Source organism: Lissotriton vulgaris, chromosome 2_1, assembly GCF_964263255.1.
Source record: "Lissotriton vulgaris chromosome 2_1, aLisVul1.2, whole genome shotgun sequence".
Classification (NCBI taxonomy): domain Eukaryota; kingdom Metazoa; phylum Chordata; class Amphibia; order Caudata; family Salamandridae; genus Lissotriton; species Lissotriton vulgaris.
Genome location: NC_141687.1, coordinates 483,160,610 through 483,183,106, shown reverse-complemented (window position 1 = coordinate 483,183,106; position 22,497 = coordinate 483,160,610).

The following is a 22,497-nucleotide window of genomic DNA, read 5'->3' as shown; positions in this document are numbered from 1 at the left end:
TTTCAGTATTTCTGTTATATTTTTATTAATTTTGTATATTTGTGAACAAGGTGGGGGGAAGTTGGATTAAAGTTGGGGTTTGGATGGGTGTTTTAGGTAATTGTTTTAATTAAATTTCCTTTAATACTTACTTTATTCATCAGTCGATTTTTCACACTGTTCTGTATTTATTTTGATGTTTTCCGAGCTATCTGTAGAGGAGACATATTTTTAAAATATATATAGTTATTATGTATTCATTATAAATAGTCGTTTTGGAAGACTAGCAAGAGTGTTAGATTTATAAATGCCATTTTACCTACTTTTTGAAGTAGGAAATATTATTTTCTTTAGTGAAATCCTGTGTTCTGGCAGCAATCCGGTAGGGTTTTGCATTCTTCTTTCTTTTTGGTTTGAGTTGTAAAACAATTGTTAGAAATGGGATTTCTGCTTGTCTAGGGCTTACTCGAAAGCCAGACAGAAACCACCACACTAATCAGGGCAAGGGAGTTACACACCGAAGATAGCTCTTGCTCACCTCCTTGGTAGCTTGGCACAAGCAGTCAGTCTTATCCCAGATGCAATGTGTAAAGTGTATGCGCAGCACACATACAGCAGCAACACACTAGGCACCACAAAAGAAACTCCACACACGGTTATATCAAAAATAGCCGTGTGTGGAGTTTCGTTTGTGGTGCACCTAGTGTGTTGCTGCTGTGTGTGTGTTTTGCGCAAACGCTTTTTTACACATTGCCTCTGGGATAAGCCTGACTGCTGGTGCCAAGCTCAAGGGGATGAGCAGGGGTTATCTTCGGTGTGTAACTCCCTTGCCCTGACTAGAGTGATGGTCTCTGCCTGGCTTTGGTGCAAGCCTTAGCCAACCGGAAATCCCATGTCTAACATTGGTGGCAGCGGTGGGATGGTTGCACTAACTGAGTTTATTTTTCCCCTAAAAGTGTCATTTTCAAATTGTGATCTTACGCCTAGGAGTTTTGTGTTGCACGGTGGGTTGTGTCTCTTGCCAGCATGGAATCTACCTTTAACACATGTGATCTGTTGTTGTTGAACTACAGTCTAGAGGAGCTAATGGGGGTTCTGTGATGAGAGAGGCTTAGCAGTGAGTGTGGAAGACACTCAGCTATCCATTAGCGACGCCCTGCTTCAATGGAAACAGGATGGATACTTGAGCACTCTGAGTGGGAGAGGGCCCAGGCCGTACACCAAGAGGTTGGGTCTGACTGAGGGTGGCCCTGAAGATTCTGAAGAAGAGGAAGAAAATGACAGGGCAGGGACGCCAGTCGATAGTGAGGACCCCATAGATAAGGAGTCCCAAGCTGGGCCCAGTGTCGCGGCAGTGGGCCATCCCTTTCCCTGTCCCCAGAGGAGTGGGTAGATAGGAGAGAAGAAAGGGAGCATCAGCTGGCTTTAGACACACTCCAGTCAAGGTATGCCAAGGAGAAAGTGTGGCTGGGTTTGGAGGAGAAAAAGGCCTTGTTAGCCAAGGAGTTGAGGCTCACGGTGTTGGGCCTTGGAGAGAAGAAGCTAGAGAATGAGAGGGTCTAAGCGCAAGAGGGATGGCGGATACAGAGAGGGCCTTCACCAGAGAGAAACTAGCTCTGGAGTGCAGATTGTGCCCTGAGTGCAGTGTTAGTTGTCTGGATTCACCAGTTAGGATGGGGTCTAATGGTGGCAGCAATATGGAGTCCAGTGCAGGGAGTCCCACTCCTAGTTCCCAGGAAGAGGGTGTCACACCTGAAGGATATAGGTTGAGGTTCAGGGGTGGTAGGAAACTGTCTCACCAGTCTTAGGGGGAGTTTGTGGATGAATGTTGTGATGCACTGAAAGGTTGGGTGATGAGTAGCTCGGCAAATGATTTTGAACGGCTGTTCAATCTGGTTGTCAGAGAGCACATGTTCAGTAATAGTTTTCCAGGGTTACGCCAAAACATGTTGGAGTGTAAGTTCTCTGATCCCAGGGAGCTTGCACAGGAGGCAGACCTCTGGCTGTGTGACAGAGGGTCTGAAGAGGCATCGGGGAGTGATCCCAAAAGGAGTGGCTAAGCTATCTTCCGGTCCTGTGTGATGGAAGAGGTTCAGAGGAGCCCAGCTAGGTCCCGGTGTAGTGGGAGGAGTGTAGGGTCTCCCACCTGTCTCAGTGTAGAAGGAGTGAGTTTGGGCTGTGTCCTAAGGTGCCCGAACCCCAGTCTCAGGGCATGGAGGGTTCCCTAAGGGAACACCTGGTTGGGAGCCTAGGCTGTAGTAGTAGGCCATTTGAGGGGGATCTCCTAGTGTTAGGAGAACCTGGAGCGTCTGTAAATGGAACTCTAGTAGTTCTGGTGTCTGGCGGTGCTGTTCCTAAGTGGAGTGTGCAGAAGTCCAGATTGAGGAGTGAGAGGGGGGATGTGTGTCAGGTACCAGCCAGAAGGGATGAGTCTCCTAGGAATGACCATGGTGACAGCACTTCTGTGCTGGGGGATCTTCGTGCACTGTCAGATGGACAGGGGTCTGGGAATCTGCGCCAGGCAGACTGTCACATGACACATGAGTCATGTGTTACCCTTGGGGGGATACTGTGTGAGGCCCCAGAAGTCCTGGTGTGCCAGGCAAGTGTTCAACCGCAGGGATTAGTCCCTGGGTTGGGATGCCAGGTTCGGGTTCTGCCAGACCTGGAGGGAAGGACATCTGTAATCAGTTTCCTGACTGGGGGGATACTGTGTGAGCCCCAGAAAACCTGGTATGCCAGGCAAGTGCTCAGCCACGGGTCAGCCCCAAGGCTGGGAGGCCAAGTTCAGGATCTGCCTGACCTGGAGGGAAGGACATCTATAACCAGGGTCCTGACCGGTTTGGCTTCCAGGGTTACCACTCCAGTTGGGAGGGTGCAGCACTCTGGAAGGAGGTGCAGAGGGACGAAGTCCTCACTTCTGACCCGGTGCAACCTGAGGGTTTAGACCCTAGGCTGGGAGACCGGTTGCTGGAGAGAGGTCCTGAACTGGTGGGAGAGTTGTGTTCTGCGGGTGCCTCTCCAAGGAGGAGAGTACGGAACCTTAGAAGGAGAGGTAGGGGGAGTAGAGCTTCGCCTGTGACTTCTGGTCAGCCTGAGGGTGTGGACCCTAGGCTGGAGGTTCAGTGGCAGTTTAGAACTGCACTGATGAGAGGAAGAGTGGAGGATGGTTACTATGTGCCAGTGGTTTCTGCCCCCACTCTGTGAGATGGCAAGGGCCAGATACACCTGGATGGCCTAGGGCTGATGACATCTAGGGAGTACCAGTGGGGAAGCTTAGTTGGTCCTGGGAGCATTGACAGCGGGAACCACATGGGTTCAGAATGTCTTAGAACTGGAGTTTGCCCCTGCAGTTGGGAGACAAAATCTGTGTTCTATCGCCAAAAGCGGGGAAGCCCATCATGGTTGTGATTGATCTACCCCGCATTTTGGCTGGAAGGGGATTTTGTTGGACTTGGCCCTTTTGCAGCATCATCAATTAACCTTTTGTCTTACTCCTAGCCTTTTTTATGACAAGGTGCTGTTGATTTTAGGACTCTGGGCACTTTAGCACTGCTGTCCAGTGTAAAGCATGTGTGCTCTTTGTGATAAACTCGGTAAGATTGGTCTACATTTGTTTGGCCTATTTAATTTACCTGTCAGTCTGTTGTAAAGTGGTATCTCATATACCCAGGGCTGGTAAATTAAATGCTACTGGTGGCCTTGCAGCACTGATTGCACCACCCACCAAAGTAGCCTTTCAAACCTATCCCAGGCATTTGTCATTGGAGGACCTGTGCGCAGTGTTACTGCCGCTGTGATGTTGCACCTAAAGTGTGTGCCATGTCTGTGACCCCCTTTTTTACTGCATGTTAGTCACCCCTAAGGTAGGTCCCAGCTAGCCCTATGGGCAGGATGCATTGTAGGTAAAATGTAGTACATGCACCTTAAGTGTGTGACAAGTCCTGGTAGTGACAAACAGCCATTTTGGTTTCTCAATACTGTGAGTCTCCCTCCCATAGGAATTCATTGAGGATTCCCTGATAAGTGTTTCAGTGGTAATTCCTGATATGAGAGGAGCAGCGTGGTCAATTTTGGTATGTTAGAAATAGTAATAATAAATGCTACACAATGGTGTGCGCAGATTTATTACAACTATTTTAGAACTGCAACTTTTAGAGGTTGTCCTTTCTGTGTGCTATGTGTCTACCTGCCTGATGTGGATTGCATGTCTGGCTTTGGAGTGACAGGGGCTGGTGAGGTGGGTGTGGCTCCAGAAGAGGCAGGGTGAGTCAGTGCTAGGCTGAATAGTGTATCTGCATTTGGAGTAGTGGGAGGAGTAGTCCCCTTATCCTGAAAAGGTCTGTGCCTGCCTAGGTGAATGCTAGCTCCACCCCCCTGTGGAGTGTCTGATGACAAGCCCTCACCTGACAAAGGGGAAGAGGAGCCTTGTCAACAAAGTGCACCACAGTCCCCAGAACCAGTTAGGACTAGTTCCCCCCAATCCCTGTGCCAGGGCAAACAAAGAAGATGTTAGTATAAATATTGGGGCTGTGACCCCATGAAAGGGCTGTTCCTGTGCTTCACTGTGACGTGGGGTCTTGCTGCTGCTGGGTCCCAGGAGGAGCAGCGCAAGGTACTGCCTCCCTGTTTGAGGGCCCTGTGTGCTGGCATGCCTGAGCCCAGTTCTGCCCCTTTGACTTTGAGGGCCCTAGCGCCTTGTGAGTGCTATGTGTGGACTGCCAGGTGAAAAGGGAATGTGGGTGTCTGCAGCACTGGGCTGCAACGGGCTGTGTGGGAACCCCAGCATGTGGGATTCCCCCTGCACTGTTCATTTGAGCGGGAGCCCAACCTGCATTTTACCAATCGAGCAGAAGCCCACCCCGCATTGTGGAGTGCCTTTGTGGTAGCCCACCCCTCATAATGCACTGCTTGGGTTACTTTTGTGGTGAAAGCCCACCCCGCAATTGCAGCCGCATTGGTATTGTTTTAAGAAGCGGTGCCCTACCCGCATGTGTGCTCGTGAAGTGGGAGCCACCCTGCATTGGCCAGGAATCACCGCAGCGGCCCGAGGCAAAGGAGAGAAGAGCCGCCACCACCACAAGCGACCCAGAAGCCAGGCAGAGGTGCGCCTGACTGTGGGCGTGGCCAGAAGAGGCGCACTGTGGTAGCAGGAAGCAGGAGCCCCAAAGAGGAGCGAGAGGTGACTGAGCATCACGGGCTCCCTAAGCTTCGTTTAAGCCTTCCCCCCACCCAGCAGAAGGGGAGGAAAGCCACGAAGATAGCCGGTTACAGGAAGAGGGACCGGAAACAACCAAAAGTGGGTGATTAAGCCTGGAACTCCCGCCATGTTGTGAGGCTGCCTGGGTACTCCTGGGGCTACTTTCATTGAGTGGGAGCATGGCCGTGGCACATTGTCGGTGCCTAGAGTACGCACCAGCCTGCCCAGGTGAGTGGAGGATGGTGGTGCATCAGCATTGGGGCCAATTGGGTGCCGAGTGTAGTGCACCGTGAAGAGCCTGTGAACAGGACTCTCTAAAGACCTATTTGTGCCCAGGCTTGTTGATCTTACACAGCTGCCCTTCAGGAGAGAGGGCAGCTGCAACGTTTGGGCCAGTAATTTTTTTTAACAATATAACAAAACAAGAACCACTGCTGAGAAGTTCCTTTGGCCACAAACGATTCATATAAGTAGCTGTTTTGAATCAAGCACAAACAACCTGCTTAACATATAGCAACATACAAAATTTAATCGTTTTTGATTTTTTCACTTGTTATGACACTATTTTTTAGTGCATGGAAATACAAACAATTTTATATACAATATATACATTAATAACGTGAATAACAAAAAAGATATTTGCACACTTCAAACATACTTGGCCATTCAGTCATACAAAACACATTCATACAAAATGACCTAAACTAAAAGGACAATGGGTCCACGTATCGGTTGTAAATGAATGGAAACAATCCTTTTGTGATTTCACAATTTTTTAGAGTCTTTGCAGATCGCAACTCAAAAAGAGTGTCCACATCTCTTGCTAATGGTGAAGGGACCGTTGTGAAACAATAAATATGAGCCAGATACGGGACTAGGCTGGTCGACGCGTTTCGAACCCCTATTAGTGGCGGGGTTCTCCTCAGGACCAAAAGGGTTCTGTAACAATAACAAAAAACACTACTTAGGGAGGTGATCTAGTAAGATATAGAGACTAAGCCCCTGAATAAGACAACTGCCGCACCCTACCTTAAACCACTTGGCCAATGATCCAAACGTGAAAGGGTAGAATTCCAAGCACGAAGAACCAAGGTATTTCCAACAATGAAGTACACGCGGGGGCTGCAGAAGGGACAAACAGAAAAGCGCGCTGCATTTAGTCACAAACACTCTCAGTCCATCACTCTAACTAACCAGGTTTGGGGGGGGTGGAACTTACCCGCTGGAACAATGGCTTCTAACTCGCCAAGGATTCCATGTCTCTCCTTGCTCCTAGAGGGGGGCTGATCCACCGCTGAAATGTAACAGACAAGAATCGTGAGTCTGTCGGTACCGTGGGACTAATCGTCAAAACGTGGTGGGTATGGAGTTGACAGAAAACGTACCGGTGGAGAAAAGGCTTCCGTACTTCACTCAGGCGCACGGGATGATTCACCGTTGCTTGCTGTCGTGGCTGGGACTTCCTGGTTAAAAACCTCCCGAGCGGTTCTGGGACTTGTAGTTTGATGCACGAGTTAGATGGTTGTTGGCAAAAAGAAAACAGTGGGGTGGAATGGTGGGAACCCCTGGAGGTATGTACAATGTCAATTGCTGTAACCACAATGTCAAGGAGCAGTGACCTGGAGGGTTCAGATGCTAGGTTTGTAAATTTCAGAAATTTCATTTAAGCCCCGTAGTGCTGTATTGAATTTCATTATCAACAGCGCTTCACGCTGGGCTAATTTTGCGTCCAAATCGCCTCCCCGTGGGTCTCTTTCAATTTTGGAAAGGACTGTCCATCTTAGGTCAGTTTGCTCATGTTTCAAATTAATCCAATGATTTAACAACGGGGCATTTTCGACCCCTCACCGAATTCGAGATTTATGTTGCGTAATCCGATTTCTGACCTCTTGCGTAGTTTTACCAATGTAAACCAAAGGACACGGACAAACAATGGCATACACCACATTTTTGGTTTTGCAGTTCGTGAAGTTATCATGCTTCCAATGAATGTTTTCAAAAGTGAACACAGAGTCCTCAATAGTTTCATTACAGCAGGTACACGTCCCGCATTTGTGATGTCCTTTGGTTGGGGGTAGTCCAAATAAACTTTTCAGTGTTGGAGCTTTGACAATCGGAAGGGCAGCTCTCACAATGTGGTTGGCCACGCTTTTCTCTTTTTTATACGCAAATAATGGGGGTGCGGTGAAATCTTCGTGGAGATCTTTCAGTAAATGCCAGTTGGACATTATGAGTTTCTTGTGTTGGTTTGCTGCTGGACAGAAAGTGGTGACACACACCATCCTTTTCAGATCTGGTTTGATTTTCTTTTCAAGTAAGGTCTCTCGTGGGGTCCACCAAGCTCGTTTGAGGGAGTTTTTTAACAGTTTTTTAGGATATCCTCTTTGAATGAGACGGTCTTTTAAGTGGCCAGCGTGTTTAAAATAATCCTCTTTTCCTGAACAGTTTCGACGGATCCTAAGGAATTGTCCGTATGGTAAGTTTTGTTTTAGACTACGTGGGTGGTTGCTGGTGAAGTGCAACGCTTTATTCCTATCAGATGGCTTACGGAATAAGGTGGTACTTAGGCACTCTTCATGGGGTTCTACTTTCACGTCCAGGAATGTGATAGATTCATTGGATGCTGTAACTGAGAACTTGATGTCGCTTGTTCTTGAGTTAAGCCAACCCACGAATTGGTTCAGTTCTTCATGACCTCCTGTCCATATAAGGAACACGTCATCTATGTAACGCATGTAGTTGGAAATGCAGTTACTGTAGGGATTGTCGTTATATATAAATTTCTCTTCGAATAGTCCCATGAGCATTATAGCTAGCTCTGGAGCAAAGGGGCACCCCATCGCTACCCCCTTTATTTGGTAAAAGAACTCTGCATCAAAGGTGAAGAAATTTTTCTGTAATGCAAAGCGGGCCAAGTCAAGGATGAAATCCGTGGGGACTCTCACTGGCCTTTCCCGATTTTCCAGGAAAACTGTCAAAGTTTCGAGAGCTTGTTCTTGCGGAATTTGAGTATAAAGAGACACCACGTCTAGTGTGACTAGAAGTTGTCTATTACTGTCAAAGTTGATAGTAGCTATTCGGTTCAGAAAAGCAGTGGTGTCTCGCAAATGGGCTGGAATGGTGTCAATGAAGGGTTTCAAAAAGAAATCGATGTATTTAGCTACCGGTTCAAAAAGTGACTCGCAGCCAGAGATTATGGGACGACCTGGTGGATTGACCTCATCTTTGTGCATTTTAGGGAGCACATAGAACACTGGGGTTCTAGGATTTTTATTTTGTAAGAAAGCTAGTTCTTTTGGCCTTACAAATCCTTGGTCAAAGCCTCTTTGGATCACTTCAAACATTTGATTTTTTATTTCTACGGTGGGGTCCCTTCCAATACGTCTGTAGCAATTATGGTCATTTAACTGGTGGTGGACTTCCTGTTTATATTTGGCAACGTCCCAGATCACAATAGCTCCGCCTTTGTTGGCCTGCTTGACCACAATTGTGTTGTCATTTTTTATAGTCAGTAGAGCATCTTTCTCAGCTTTTGGTAGATTATATTTGACGAAGTTTTCTTTTTTTCAATTGAGGATATTCCAGATAGTACAGTTCGTTCGAACGTTGTAACTTCCTTGGGAATTTTGGGTCCTTTGGGACAGAAGGTCGATTTTCTTTTAAGACCTGTGACCTCCTCTTGTTGGTCTTCATCTGATTCTTGGAAAAATGTTTTTAGACGGATCTTGCGACAAAATTCCAATGTCTCCAATTTCATCTTTACGAAATCAGTGGGTCTAGACGGAACAAAATTGAACCCTTTGGTTAAAATGGATGTTTCAGCTGGTGTGAGGATCCTGTCAGATAGGTTGAAAATCGGCGATTTATTTAACTCTTGTAGAACTTTTGACGTGTTCTCATCTCCCATGGTTGGGAGAAGCGGGTTCGGCCCCGGGTTTTCTGCTGGCCTCGTCCTAAAAAAGGTGTTTGATTTTGTTGTTGTTGCTGGTATTGAACCGGTCGGTTATCTGTTCTATTTTGAGGTGTCGATTGATGTTGTCTGACTCGCTACCTGATGATGAAGTTGTGTCGGAGAAAGTCACAAATTTCCGGCGTGACCGTCCTTGGTTGTCTTGCAAGAATCGACGTGAATCCGAACGTGTATAAAAATCCTTGTTCAAATAGGGGTAGATGGACTCCAATGAGAAGTTCTTTTTGTCTACTTCGAATTTGTTGTTTTTTTGAGTAACAGTAAAATCCTTGAATTTCAAAATTTCCTTGTCAATTTTTTCCAAAAGTGTTTTAGAATCCGTAATTAGTTAATTGTTCTCAATTTCCCTCTGTAAAGTTGCTATCTCTTCCAATTCTTTGAGAGACATCCTGTGTGCGGTCTCAATGGTTAGGACCATGAGGTTTCTGCTGCATTTCGTTTCGATCCCACTAAAGCGCTTTTTGTAGACCGGGTCGTCAGTAAAAACGACTGGTATATTACGAATTACGAGTCCTGCTGGGATAGTTCCTGACCGGAGGTGCTGAAGTAAAAAATGACCGTGGAGGTCCGTCCGGATCTGTTTTTTACGTAAACGAGTTAGTTTGTCCGACTCGTTCTGAGTGTTGGCAGTAAGGCTGAGAGCTGCTGAAGCAAACACTGGGGGTCTCTAATTAGATTCTGTATGTGTTCCTCACTAAAGGCAAGTGTGTCATTTTCAGCCATTACATAAATGAGCACCTCTTACAAAAGCAAAATAAAGGATACAAACAAATAACAGGTGAGTGAAGAAAAGAGAAAGAAAGAAATCACCCCAAAAGTTGTGACCATACACAATTTCCCCTACAATGGGCAGAAACCATGTCAATACAACTAACAAATACCCTGCGGCAGATGCTTCCCTGCCTCACAGGATCTCGCGAGCAATTGCCCGCTCAAAAGTCAAAAAACACACAAGGGCCTTGACTCCTAACTCAGCGTGGCTGAGTCAAACCAGAACAATATAACAAAACAAGAACCACTGCTGAGAAGTTCCTTTGGCCAACAAACGATTCATATAAGTAGCTGTTTTGAATCAAGCACAAACAACCTGCTTAACGTATAGCAACATACAAAATGTAATCTTTTTTGATTTTTTCACTTGTTATGACACTATTTTTTAGTGCATGGAAATACAAACAATTTTATATACAATATATACATTAATAACGTGAATAACAAAAAAGGCATTTGCACACTTCAAACATACTTGGCCATTCAGTCATACAAAACACATTCATACAAAATGACCTAAACTAAAAGGACAATGGGTCCACGTATCAGTTGTAAATGAATGGAAACAATCCTTTTGTGATTTCACAATTTTTTAGAGTCTTTGCAGATCGCAACTCAAAAAGAGTGTCCACATCTCTTGCTGATGGTGAAGGGACCGTTGTGAAACAATAAATATGAGCCAGATACGGGACTAGGCTGGTCGACGCGTTTCGAACCCCTATTAGTGGCGGGGTTCTCCTCAGGACCAAAAGGGTTCCACGCACTAAAAAATAGTGTCATAACAAGTAAAAAAATCAAAAAAGATTAAATTTTGTATGTTGCTATACGTTAAGCAGGTTGTTTGTGCTTGATTCACAACAGCTACTTATATGAATCGTTTGTTGGCCAAAGGAACTTCTCAGCAGTGGTTCTTGTTTTGTTATATTGTTCTGGTTTGACTCAGCCGCGCTGAGTTAGGAGTCAAGGCCCTTGTGTGTTTTTTGAGTATTTTTTTTAGACGTCCCGGAGAGGGACTTGGGGCAATTTGGTAATTAGGAGTCCCGGGGTGGGGTTTCAAGGGCACAGTGGAACCCGGGCTAATTTTGCACTCAGCTGCACCGCAGTTACAGGCAGCTGCAACACAGGGGCATTTTATGTTCATGAGGAGAAGGGGGTGAGAGGCACCCCACGCCTCAGTGCCTTGTGAACCATGGTTCTTGCTGCATTTGCAGCCACAGGGTTAATTGGAAAGCCCTTGAGGAAGACCTGACATTATGGACAGAGGGCATTTTGAGCCCCAGTGAAAGGCCAATTGGCCTGGAGTTAGTTTGTAGGGTGGAGTATGCACCGGGTAGTAGTGTTACTGTGGTGCACTGCTGATTTATGCATAATGTGTTTATGCCTAATGTGATGTTGCATAATGTATTTATGCTGCTGCCTAATGTCATGCTATGATGTTTTAGTATGATGCCTATTGCGTGATGTGTTTATGCTAATGAGGTTTGGTCCTAATGTGTTGTATGCCTAATGATAAAGCTGAGGTCATATTTGTACCAGTAGTTACTGGTTGTGTTTTATGTTTACTACCTGCATTCTGATGCATCTGACCGTGGCCCAATTGGCCTGGTTCTATATATAATCCCCCGTGAATATTGCCCAGTGCCAATTGGCAGTGTATATTATGCGATTATGATTCTAATTTTTTTAGGATAATACAAAGGCTAATTCTGATATAACCTTATGTGGAGTTTCTTTTGTGGTGTGCCTAGAGTGTTGCTGCTGTGTGTGTGTGTTGCGCAAACACTTTACACATTGCCTCTGGGATAAGCCTGACTGCTTGTGCCAAGCTACCAAGGGGGTGAGCAAGGGGTTATCCTCGGTGTGGAACTCCCATGCCCTGACTAGAGTGGTGGTTTCTGTCTGGCTTTGGCGCAGGCCCTAGCCAACCAGAAATCCTATTTCTAAAAATAATGATTACTTTTTTTGTCTTTATACAGTGTTAAATTCATTGTTTGTGTAATTTGATTGATTTATTTTAAAAGTGTGTGGAGTGAAGACCAGTGGCACCAGATGCATCAACAAGGAGGTGAGGCCAGTCCTGCCTTCTGCATGTATGTGCGCGTGGCAGACATCCTTCTCCCATGACTATGTGGTTGAGCCAGCACCCAGCATGAACAAGGCCAAGCCGCGCTCCGACTGTCACGTAAATGAGCATGCGGCCGGTGGGCTGAAGAGACGCTGCTCACAAGAGCAGAGCAGTAAAGGGGTCGAGGGCCTGCAGCAGCGTCTCCCCATGCAAGTATCTCCTTCCTGGCCTATCAGCCTGCATGAACACAGAGCAGCAATATAGCGCATACAGGCACAAGGGCCCCTCACCTGCCTCCTCCGCCTGACGGTTGCACAGACCCCACTTCACAGCCCCAGAAGGCCACCGCCTGCAGGCGCTTGCACCACCACGTCTGGCTGGCTCTCCCATGCACCAGTGCCTCACACCTGGCCTCTACATCTGGAAGTCACTCAGAACATTGCCCACATCGCCAGGAGCTACCAGCCTACAGGCACCCTCACCATTACAAATCGATCGTCTTCCAGCCATGCTCACCACCACTGGAAGTGGTGGAGAGGTGCCCCAAGATCAGCTGCACATTGTCCCTCACCCAGCAGTCTGCTCTGCAGCTCACGCCCAAAGTATTCGGCGAAGCGCGCTGGTAACCAGAGATTAATGTGCCGGATGCTGGGTGAGGTTGCAGCTGCCAGGTCCTCAGCAGGCAGCCATACCAGATCACCCTTGGCCTGGTCAGGCCATGGCCGCCCCCCTACCACCATTCAGTGAACTCTCAGAACCTGCCAAAGCTGCAGCATGCTGGAAGTCCTGGATCGGCTGCCTAGACGACATTTGTGGGTGTGAGGGAGACTGCTAGAAGTCTGAAGAGGTTGTGCCTCATGTGCTATGGAGGGGGTGAGCGTATGACTTATTTGAGACATTACCCAACACAGGGATGGATGACGACTACAACAGGGTGGGTGCTGCCTTGAACAAGCACTTCAACCCCCAAATAAACCCAGACTTTGAGCGATTCAAGCTCAGGCAAGCGCGAAAAGGGGAGGCTGAGCCATAGATATTTTCTATGCTCGTCTACAGAATTTGGCGAGTTCCTGCATGCTGCCGGACCAGAGGGAGGAGATCAGTGCACAAGTCATTCAGGTATGCCGTTTAGTGACACTGCGCCACCTGATACTTCGACAACTGGGCATCAGTCTTGACGAGATTCTTGTGCTTGCCAGGTCCCACGAGCTGTCCAACGCTTGTGCTGACGAGATGGAGGCAACTCTCAACTTGCCAGTGCTGCGATCCGCACTGCCAAAACCCCCTGTGATTAAGGAGGAAGTGTGTGTGGAAATTGTGGGTTGGATCACCCACCAGCAGGGTGGTGCTTTGCAAAAGGAAGAACCTGCTCCCAATGTGGAACACTCAACCACTTCCCAAAATTCTGCAGAAGTGGTAAAGGAAGGTCAAACGACCAAAGTCCGCGTGGACCGATGGCAATGGGGAGACAGCGGTCGCTCGAGGACTCTCTGGGTCAGACGGATACCAAACATCCAGGGTTTGGACTCAGAGCAGAAGACAATGACATGTTTATCGTGTCATTTGTCGGTCGAGAAGGCACAAGGCACTGGCCGCCACCCATGTGTACCCTCACAGTAGCTGGTGCCCCTGTGAGTGCCCTCATAGAGACCGGGGCGTCAGTAAACGCAATGGACAGTGATCAATATGAGCAGCTATCACCACGCCACCCGCACATACCGTCCAAGGCGAGAATATACACATACCATGGAAATGAGCCGCTTCCCCTACGAGGAGTCATGGAGGTTGAAGTTGCCAACGAGGGCCATTGTCTCAACACAAGGTTTCATGTCATGGACGGGAAGAGAGGAACCCACCTCAGTTGTCACATGGCGGAGGACCTGCAGTTGTTTTTTTTCGCGAACCAGGTGCACAACCTGCACACCTGTGAAGTCCTCGGAGGCTACCTGTGTTATTCGAGTTGGGCTGTCTCAAAGGGAAATCGTTAAAGATGCACATTGATCCAACAGTCAAGCCCATGGCTTTAAGACACCATCAGGTGCCGTTCTGCCTACGCCCTCAAGTAGAGGAGGAGCTGAAGAAGCTGGAGCAGCTAGGTGTGATAGGCAAAGTGTCGGCCCCCACCCCATGGGTGTCGCCTGTGGTCGTGGCCCCCAAACCAAAGCAGCCGGGAGCCATTCAGCTCTGTGTCGACATGCGCCTTCCGAACAAGGCTGTAAAGAGGGAACGTCATCTTACACTCAGCATAGATGACATCGTCACTGACCTCAATGGCACCAAGTGGTTCACTAAACTCGATCTCAATGCCAGCTATAATCAGCTGGAGCTCCATCCCGACAGTAGGAACATCACAACCTTCTCCACTCATGTGGAGCTAAGTCGGTATAAGAGACTGAGTTTCGGAGTGTCCTCTGCAGTGGAAGTGTTTCAGAACGCGGTAAGAGAGACGCTCACTGGGGTGCAAGATGTTATCAATGAGCAACAATATCCTCGTATACTCCAAGACACTGGAAGAGCACCACGTGCATCTCAGGGCCACTGTTCAACGGCTAGCAGAGATTGGACTCACCCTGTACAGAGCTAAGTGTTCATTCTATCAAGAGTCGTTGGATTTCATCAGCTACATTTTCTCCAGAGATGGCCTGAGGGTTTATCCGAAGAAAGCAGCGGCCATACGATCTGCCCCGAGGCCTACATTGCCCACAGAAGTTCATAGTTTCCTTGGAATGGCCACGTAGTGTGGCCGGTTCATCCCCAATGTGGCGTCCCTATCTGAACCACTCCGCACTCTTACAAAGTCTGGGCAGCTGCGGGGCTGGTTTGTGAAAGAAGATCTGGCATTTCAGGCTTTCAAGAAGGCTCTCATTGATGAAGAATTGATGGCATACTTTCGCTCCTCCCCCGATCGAGAGTTGGGCAGTCCAATTGCAGGGCTATCACTTCAATGTAATCTTTCGTCCTGGGGTCAACAACCCTCCCGACTTCCTTTTGTGGCACGCAGACCCGCCTGTGACATTCAGGCCACTATCCAATGAAGACTGCACTGAAGAGTATGTCTGGATGGTATCCCTCGAAGCGTGCCCAGTTGCTCTCCCGCTAGATGACATTGGGAAGGTGACAGAGTCTGATGATTGCCTTGTCAAGGTCAACCACGTTAGCCAACAGGAACTGGTGTCACTACCTTGAAGGAGTCAGTCCGCTGTCGGGGGACAAAAGACTGTTTTGGCAACAGATGTGGAAAGCTCAGAGCAAGCTCAGTTAGGGACTTCATGGAGTTGTGCTGCAAGGCACCACCCTCTTAATGTTGTGAAGCATTTTAGAATCAAGCGAAATTTACCGATTCATGCCCTTATATAGGTAGAATTCACATTGCCCTTATATAGGCATAGAAATCAGGCCCATACTTAGACATAACTAACCAGTTCAAATACAGGCATGGTTACTTCCACTAGTTCCAAAAAGCCACAACGATTTCTTGGAAAACTCGGCTTCAGCAGTCAGGGACATCCCCTTAAATAATATTGATTTGTCCTAGAAATCACAGCATTTTCAAAGAACTACCATTCCCTTGGGGTTCTTTGGTGACGTCATTATGTCGGACTTTACGTCAAACCAGGCACCTTCAAAGTTTAAATATGCCTACACTTGCCCTAGCAAACATACTGTGGTCCAAAGCAGCTCGACTATCTACTTGCCCAATGCAGCTCACTACAGCAAGTGCCAAAGGAAACCGACCCTCCAGCTGACGCACTGAAAGAGAAGCTGTCCTTTCTCTTGCAGAGTATCCAGCTCCAGTGTCTCCAAGCGCAGCTTGCAGGGTGTTGGGAAATCGAGTCCAGAAACAGAGATACCAGACCGCCGACATTATAAAACTAAGGTACGGCGCTGATTAGACCCTAAGAGAACTCTTGGTTAGATTCTTGGCAAAAATAAACTAAACCTATGCTACACCTCACTTACTTTTTCCCTCATACTAGACTTAGGTTAGGTACATTTGGGGTAGGTGTATTTTAGAAGCACTTAGTTGTTTATGTATGTATTTACCTATGGTCTAGGAACCATACAATGCTTTTACAATATTATTTTATAATACTCTCCATACTGTACGCATTATACTTTGCAACCAGTATTACGATTGTAGCAGTTCATTTTACCTGTCTGAGAAAGAAGACTGTTCAATAAACCCTTTTATTGAAAACGCACGTTTGTCTATTTCTCTGCACCTCTGTTGAAACGAAGCATGCACCTTGCGCAGCGACGAACTTGCTCAGTATTTTACATCTAAAATCGACATAATTTATAGAGATATTAAATCCCTTGAGGAATCCACCGACTGTCCTAGGCCATCCCCTACTACCACTGTTCCTCCCTTGGCCTCTCTGCAGACCTGGCCTGATCTTGTACCTGCCACTCTCTTAGAAATGCTTAACAATATCAAATCTGGCTCTCCCATGGATCCCGTACCTATTTCGGTTCTACGCCAGCTCGAATCCTCCCAACTTGAAGTGATCTGCTCTTTGCTTAATGCTTCCCTTGCTTCTGCCACGGTCCCCCATTGCTGGAAGCATGCAATGGTTACTCCGCTCCTCAAGAAACCCACTGCAGATCCTAATGTCGCTGCCAATTTCCGGCCTATTTCACTGTTGCCAGCTTTTTCAAAAATTTTGGAAAAACACATTCATTTACATCTCTCACGTTTTGTCACTTCGAATAATCTTCTTCACTCATCCCAATCTGGCTTTCGCCAAGGCTTTTCTACAGAAACCACCCTATTAGGTGTTACTGAGAACATTCGCCAATTATTGGATCAGGGTCAAACAGCTGCACTGATTTTGCTTGATCTCAGTGCAGCTTTCGATACTGTCTCCCACAGTATCCTTCTCGACAGCCTTGCCTCCTTTGGCATCTGTGACAAAGCCTTACTTTGGTTTTCGTCCTTTCTTTCTGATAGGACTTTTCAAATCTTTTCTAATACTTCCACCTCTAACATCCACTATTCCCCTCACGGTGTTCCCCAGGGTTCTATTCTTAGCCCTCTTCTCTTTAATCTGTATGTTGTTCCGTTAGCCCATGTTGCACAGCTTTCTGGTCTTAATCTTTTTACTTATGCTGATGATTCTCAGATTGTTTTCTCTTTATCTCAAGCTGATCCTTCTTCACCTTCTTCTCTGCAATCCGGTCTCAGCGACATCTCCCGCTGGATGAGCCGCAATTTTTTAAAACTTAACAGTGAAAAGACAGAGGTGCTTGTCTTCGGTAACAAACCTGACCTTTGGAGTCCGAGACACTGGCCATCAACCATGGGCGTTCTACCTACTCCTTCTGAACGTGCTAGGAACCTCGGGGTTCTCATTGACAGGGATCTGTCGATGAAAGACCAAGTTAATAAAGTCTCAGCCACCTGCTTTACTATTCTTAGATGGCTGAGAAAGATCTTCTGGATTTTGCCATCTGACACCCGGAGATCTGTTGTGACGGCCTTGGTGACCTCTAGATTGGATTACAGTAATGTGCTCTATCTGGGGGTTACCAAGGCGGTCTTGCGTCGCCTCCAATTGGTCCAGAATGCTGCTGCCCGACTCCTGTGTGGATGCCGGAAATATGATCCTATCACGAAACGAATTAAGCAACTTCATTGGCTTAATATTGAAAATCGTGTAAAATTTAAGGCACTATGCTTTATGCATAAAATCAAAATGGAAGTTGCTCCTACTTATCTTCAGGCACTCGTCAAGCCTTATTTACCCATCCGCTCACTCCGTTCTTCTTCCCAACATTTGTTCTGTGTACCCAGATTCAGACTTTCTAGAATGGGAGGCCTTTCCTTTGCTGTACTGGGACCCAAATTGTGGAACTCTCTTCCCATGGATTTACGAATGGAGCAGTGCCATCTCCGTTTTCGAAGAGCCTTAAAGACCTGGCTATTTGCCTAATAACTCTTCTCCTCAGGATCTACTATGTGCTGACTGTTAATTAGCGCCGGGAAACCCTTATGGGTAGCTGTCGCGCTCTATAAGATTAATTAATAAATAAATAAATAAATGCACCATTGACTGAGTAAAATATCTATCAATTGTTTCCAGAAGATTAGTTTTATTCTTGCGGAAACAAAATTGTCATGTTTATGCGGTTGGCAGAAACAAATCCCTTCTTGTTTAGTCGAGAAAGTTTCTAGTGACCTCTGAGCTAGCTGGTACTCACAATTAAGTCTAATATATTCGATAGAGACCTAGTCGACGTAAGTCCTACGTCAAATCTATAGGACATATTATTCCAATGCGCAAAGCTTATTTGGAATATAGGAACTACACTACAGTAATCCCAAAGAGCCTTCAAGAGAGAGTGGTCCATCTGGTGCACCAATGGCATCAAGGGATCTCAAAGACAAAAGCCAGGTTATGAAGCAAGGTCCGCTTTCCGGGCATGGATGCCATGGTCGAGGAGATCATCCACACCTGCCACTCTTACAACATCATGGGAGGTGACCTGGCACCCTATCCAGTGATCACTGAAGAACCATGCCAGGAGCCCTGGACCAAAGTGAGTCTCAATTTTGGGTAATTTCCCAATGGCTGAAGCACCCTGGTTCTCGTCGACTTGCATATAAAGTTCCCTGTGGTGGAAGTTGTGTTGTCGAAAGCCTTTCAACACGTACGGACATCACTCGCACGCATCTTTGCCATGATGGGACTGCTGGAAGAAATCAAGTCAGATAATGACCCATCATTTCAAAGAAGAGAGTATCAGGAGTACTTGTCCTCCCGTGCCATTCAACACTGCGTGATCACGCCACAGTGGCACCAGGCAAATGGCGAGGTGGAGCAGTTCATGCGAACAATGAACCAAGCTCTCCGGATCAGAGTGGAAAAAGGGAAGGAGGTTGAGCAATGCCTTCAGCAATTCCTAAGTGCCTACTGTCAGACTCGGACTGCACCACCCAGTGTGCACTGGCTAACCTCATGTTCTGAAGAACGCAAAGGGACAGGGTCCCTGTGGACCCCTCGTGGAATTCCCCAGCGATGAACTCTGAAGCTGTCCAGGCCTGGCAAAAGGCAGCCAATGATAAAGCGAGCCAGTATCACAGAGCACGGCAGAGGAACATCCGAGTTGGTGACATGGTCATCTTGAAGGACAGATACCCTGGCTGGAAGCACCGCACCCCATAAGAGCCGGAGGTTATCATGGTGCAAGGGACCATGGTGTAGGCAATGAGTGGGACACGTGTGGTTACCAGGAACACATCCCAGTTCAAGAGAGTGGAGTGTGGAATGGTGCAGAGTGATAGTGCCACTGGAGAGTTAGAGGAAGAGGGAATGACACCAATGAGCACTCCCATCAGCAGTCCTGCTCCTGTGCCACACCAGGAAGAAGAAGTGTCAGGAATGAAATGAATGAATGAAAGAATAAATGGATGAATGAATGAATGAATGAATGGATGGATGGATGAATGAATGAATGAATACTTTATTGTTTGGTTACTCAAAACCATTACATTAAAACCAAAATACAAAATTTACAAAAGTTAAAACCAAGAAAGTTTCGGGAGATCAGTCTATGTGGTGGCTCCCTGGGCTCTGGGGATACGGTAGATACGGTTCATAGCAAGACGTAGGTCCGTGTAGTCTCTATATGTTCGAACCCTCAGCAGCCATATGCGTGGACCGTGTCTGATGGATAAACTTTCCAAAAGAGGCCATGTGCTTTACCGTAGTGTAGAGATAGTTGATCGCCTCCTTTGCAGTACGTAACCCTGCTGGTCTTAGAATTGGCCTGAGATATAAACTGCGGGCCATGCGCAGGGCCAGGCAGCAGAACAGAAGATGGGCCAATGACTCTCCTTTATACCTGCAAAGCCTACATTCCCTGATTCCTAAACCAACCTGTCCGAAGGCGTATAATTCTTTGAGGTGCAGCGGATGTAGTCTGTAGGGTAAAATCTTGTGAAGGGCTGCGCAGCCCACAGCCTGCGTGAGGTGATGTTTAGGGTTGTGCAGAATGTGCGGTAAGCATAGAGACTCGTGGAAGTCTTTTCTTACCAGAGACTCCAGATCCAGTTCCCGTGACCGCGCGCGTACTTGTTTTTTGATCGAGTTTTTGATGGCGGTGTAATTGACGTGTTCGGGGTTCCAAGACTCGATGGCAAGATTGAGATGATCCTTAGCCGCATTGAGAGTGGCCGACCAGGGATTCCCGGGTTCTCTGAAGATGCATTTCAGGACTGCCTTGAGAGTGTTCTCGTGTGCCGCCGTTGTTAGAAAGTTATATTTACTTAGGGCGGCCATCTCTTCCAGTTTTTGCTGGTAGCGTGAGAACTCCAGGCAGATAAGAGTGTTTCTGGTGCACCTTGGTAGGTGGAATATTCTCTTATAGGCTCTACAGTGATTTTTTTCTAGTTCATTGTTCAGTTTGCCTGAGAATGCCTGTAGAGCGTAATTGAGAGCCGGCATTAGCTTGGCTTTGAGTACTCTTTGGATGGCCGTTGTAGACGGGCTGTATAAGGAGGCTTGCAGCTTACAGATGGTGTAGGTGATAGTTTTACCTTTGCCTTGGATTGTTTTTAAATGGGAGCTTGAACAGCCCGACTCCTGGAAACAGATGCCCAAATAGGTGTACCGCTGTGTGCTTTCCAGCAAGAGATGACCAAGCTTCCATCTTAATGTTTTTTTCTTTGGATAATGTCCGAAGATGATTACTTTTGACTTGGATGGGTTTGCTACAAGCCTGTTTTTGTCATTGTATGCGGCAAGTGCTGTCAGCGCCTTTTGTAGCCCAATTCTCGTGTGGTCCAAGAGTACCAGGTCATCAGCGTATTGTATAAATTGAACTTTGGTCCCTCCGATCTTTGGGGTGACCAAGGCTGCCCCAATCAAGGCCCTCTCCATGTCCGCTGTATATGAGTTAAACAACAATGGGGCTAGCACGCACCCTTGTTTTAGGCTCGATCTGTGTCAATCTTCGCAGATGCGTGGTCCCTCGAGAGTTTGATTCTCACCCACGTTTTTTGATACAGAGACTGGATCGCTCTTAACAGGTATGGATTAATGTTCCATTGAACTAGCTTTCTCCACAGGATTGCACGGTCTACCCCATCGAACGCCACTGAGTAGTCAATGAAGCAGGCGAATAAGGGGGGGCTTTTGCGTGTCCTCGCTTGGTGGACCAAAAAGGAGAGTGCAATGATGTTATCCACTGTAGCGGACCCAGGTTTAAGTCCGGTTTGGCAGAGTGGAAGAAGGCGTTTTTGGCTTGTCCAGTCTGTGAGGTCCCTCAAGATGGCACAGGCGTAGGCTTTTCCCTCGATGTCCAGAAGGGTGATCATGCGGTAATTTGATGGTTCAAATTTAGGGCCTTTTTTGTGGATTGGCTGTAGGAGCGAGCCTCTCCATGAGTCTGGTATGTCCCCTAGAAGCCAGCATTCAGTGTACAGGTGCGACAAGTTTTTGGATCAAAAGTCAATGTTTGCTTTGAATAAATGTCCAGGAAGGCCATTAGGGCCTGGAGCACCGTTTTGTCTGATGTTTTTTAGAATTTTGGACACTAGCAGTTTTTCCGGTGGGGCATTATTCTCAATGATGGGGTCTAGTTCGACTCTTGCGGTAGATGTTTTGTTTTGCTTGTCAACAGGGTCATCTTCGGTGTAAAGTGCTTTTATGTGGGTGACCCAGATTGAAGCCTCAAGTGAGTTTTCTCTATGATTTGAGCCTCGTCCCAGGTAGCTTAAGTGGAACCAAAACTTTTCCAGGGCTCAACAGGTCAAAAATGTTCAGCCATTGAGCTTCGCAATAGGCTCGTTTTGCTGCCCAAACTTTCTTTGATTGACTTTTTTGTGCATCTTGTAGTTGTTTCTTATTTGGGCTTGTGCCAGTTTTATGAAAGAGTTTGCGTATCATGTTCAGTTGATTGGCGCTTATTTTGATTTCTGCGTCATATCCATATGCGGTTGGAGGATGCCTATGAGTTGTACTGTTTGTGTTCCCAGGGAGAATTGCCGCCAGGGTCTCTGTTATGACGTTCCAAGTTGCTATTGCACCCTTTTTCTGTTCGCTCGGTGGCCAGCCTGACCACTGGTTTGCCCAGTTGTTAAATGTAGTGGTTGAGGTCTGTTCCCATTTGATTCTTCCGGGCAGCTTTATTGATTCTTCACCGACGGCGGCTCCAATGCATTCGAGCCTATGGCATGTGGCCACTGTAAAATTCAATGTAATAGTTAAAGCAGCATGATCGCTGTCAGTGCGCGGATGAACTGAGAAGTTTAACATTAGGGGTTGCAGTTTGTCACTTAGGATGATGTAGTCGATCGTTGTTTGATTGTTGTATGTGGGACCGACAAAGGACCCTGGGCTATTCTTTAACCCCTTCCATGCTGGTGACGAACCCCAGCTGTCATGCACTACGGTGCTCGTGTGCTGATGACGGCTGGGGTTCGTCATGGCCCACCCGTGTTCGTCCGGCGGCCGCACACGGGAAAAATCGCGGCCGCACGGAAGGGGTTAAGAAGACTGAATGCGCTGT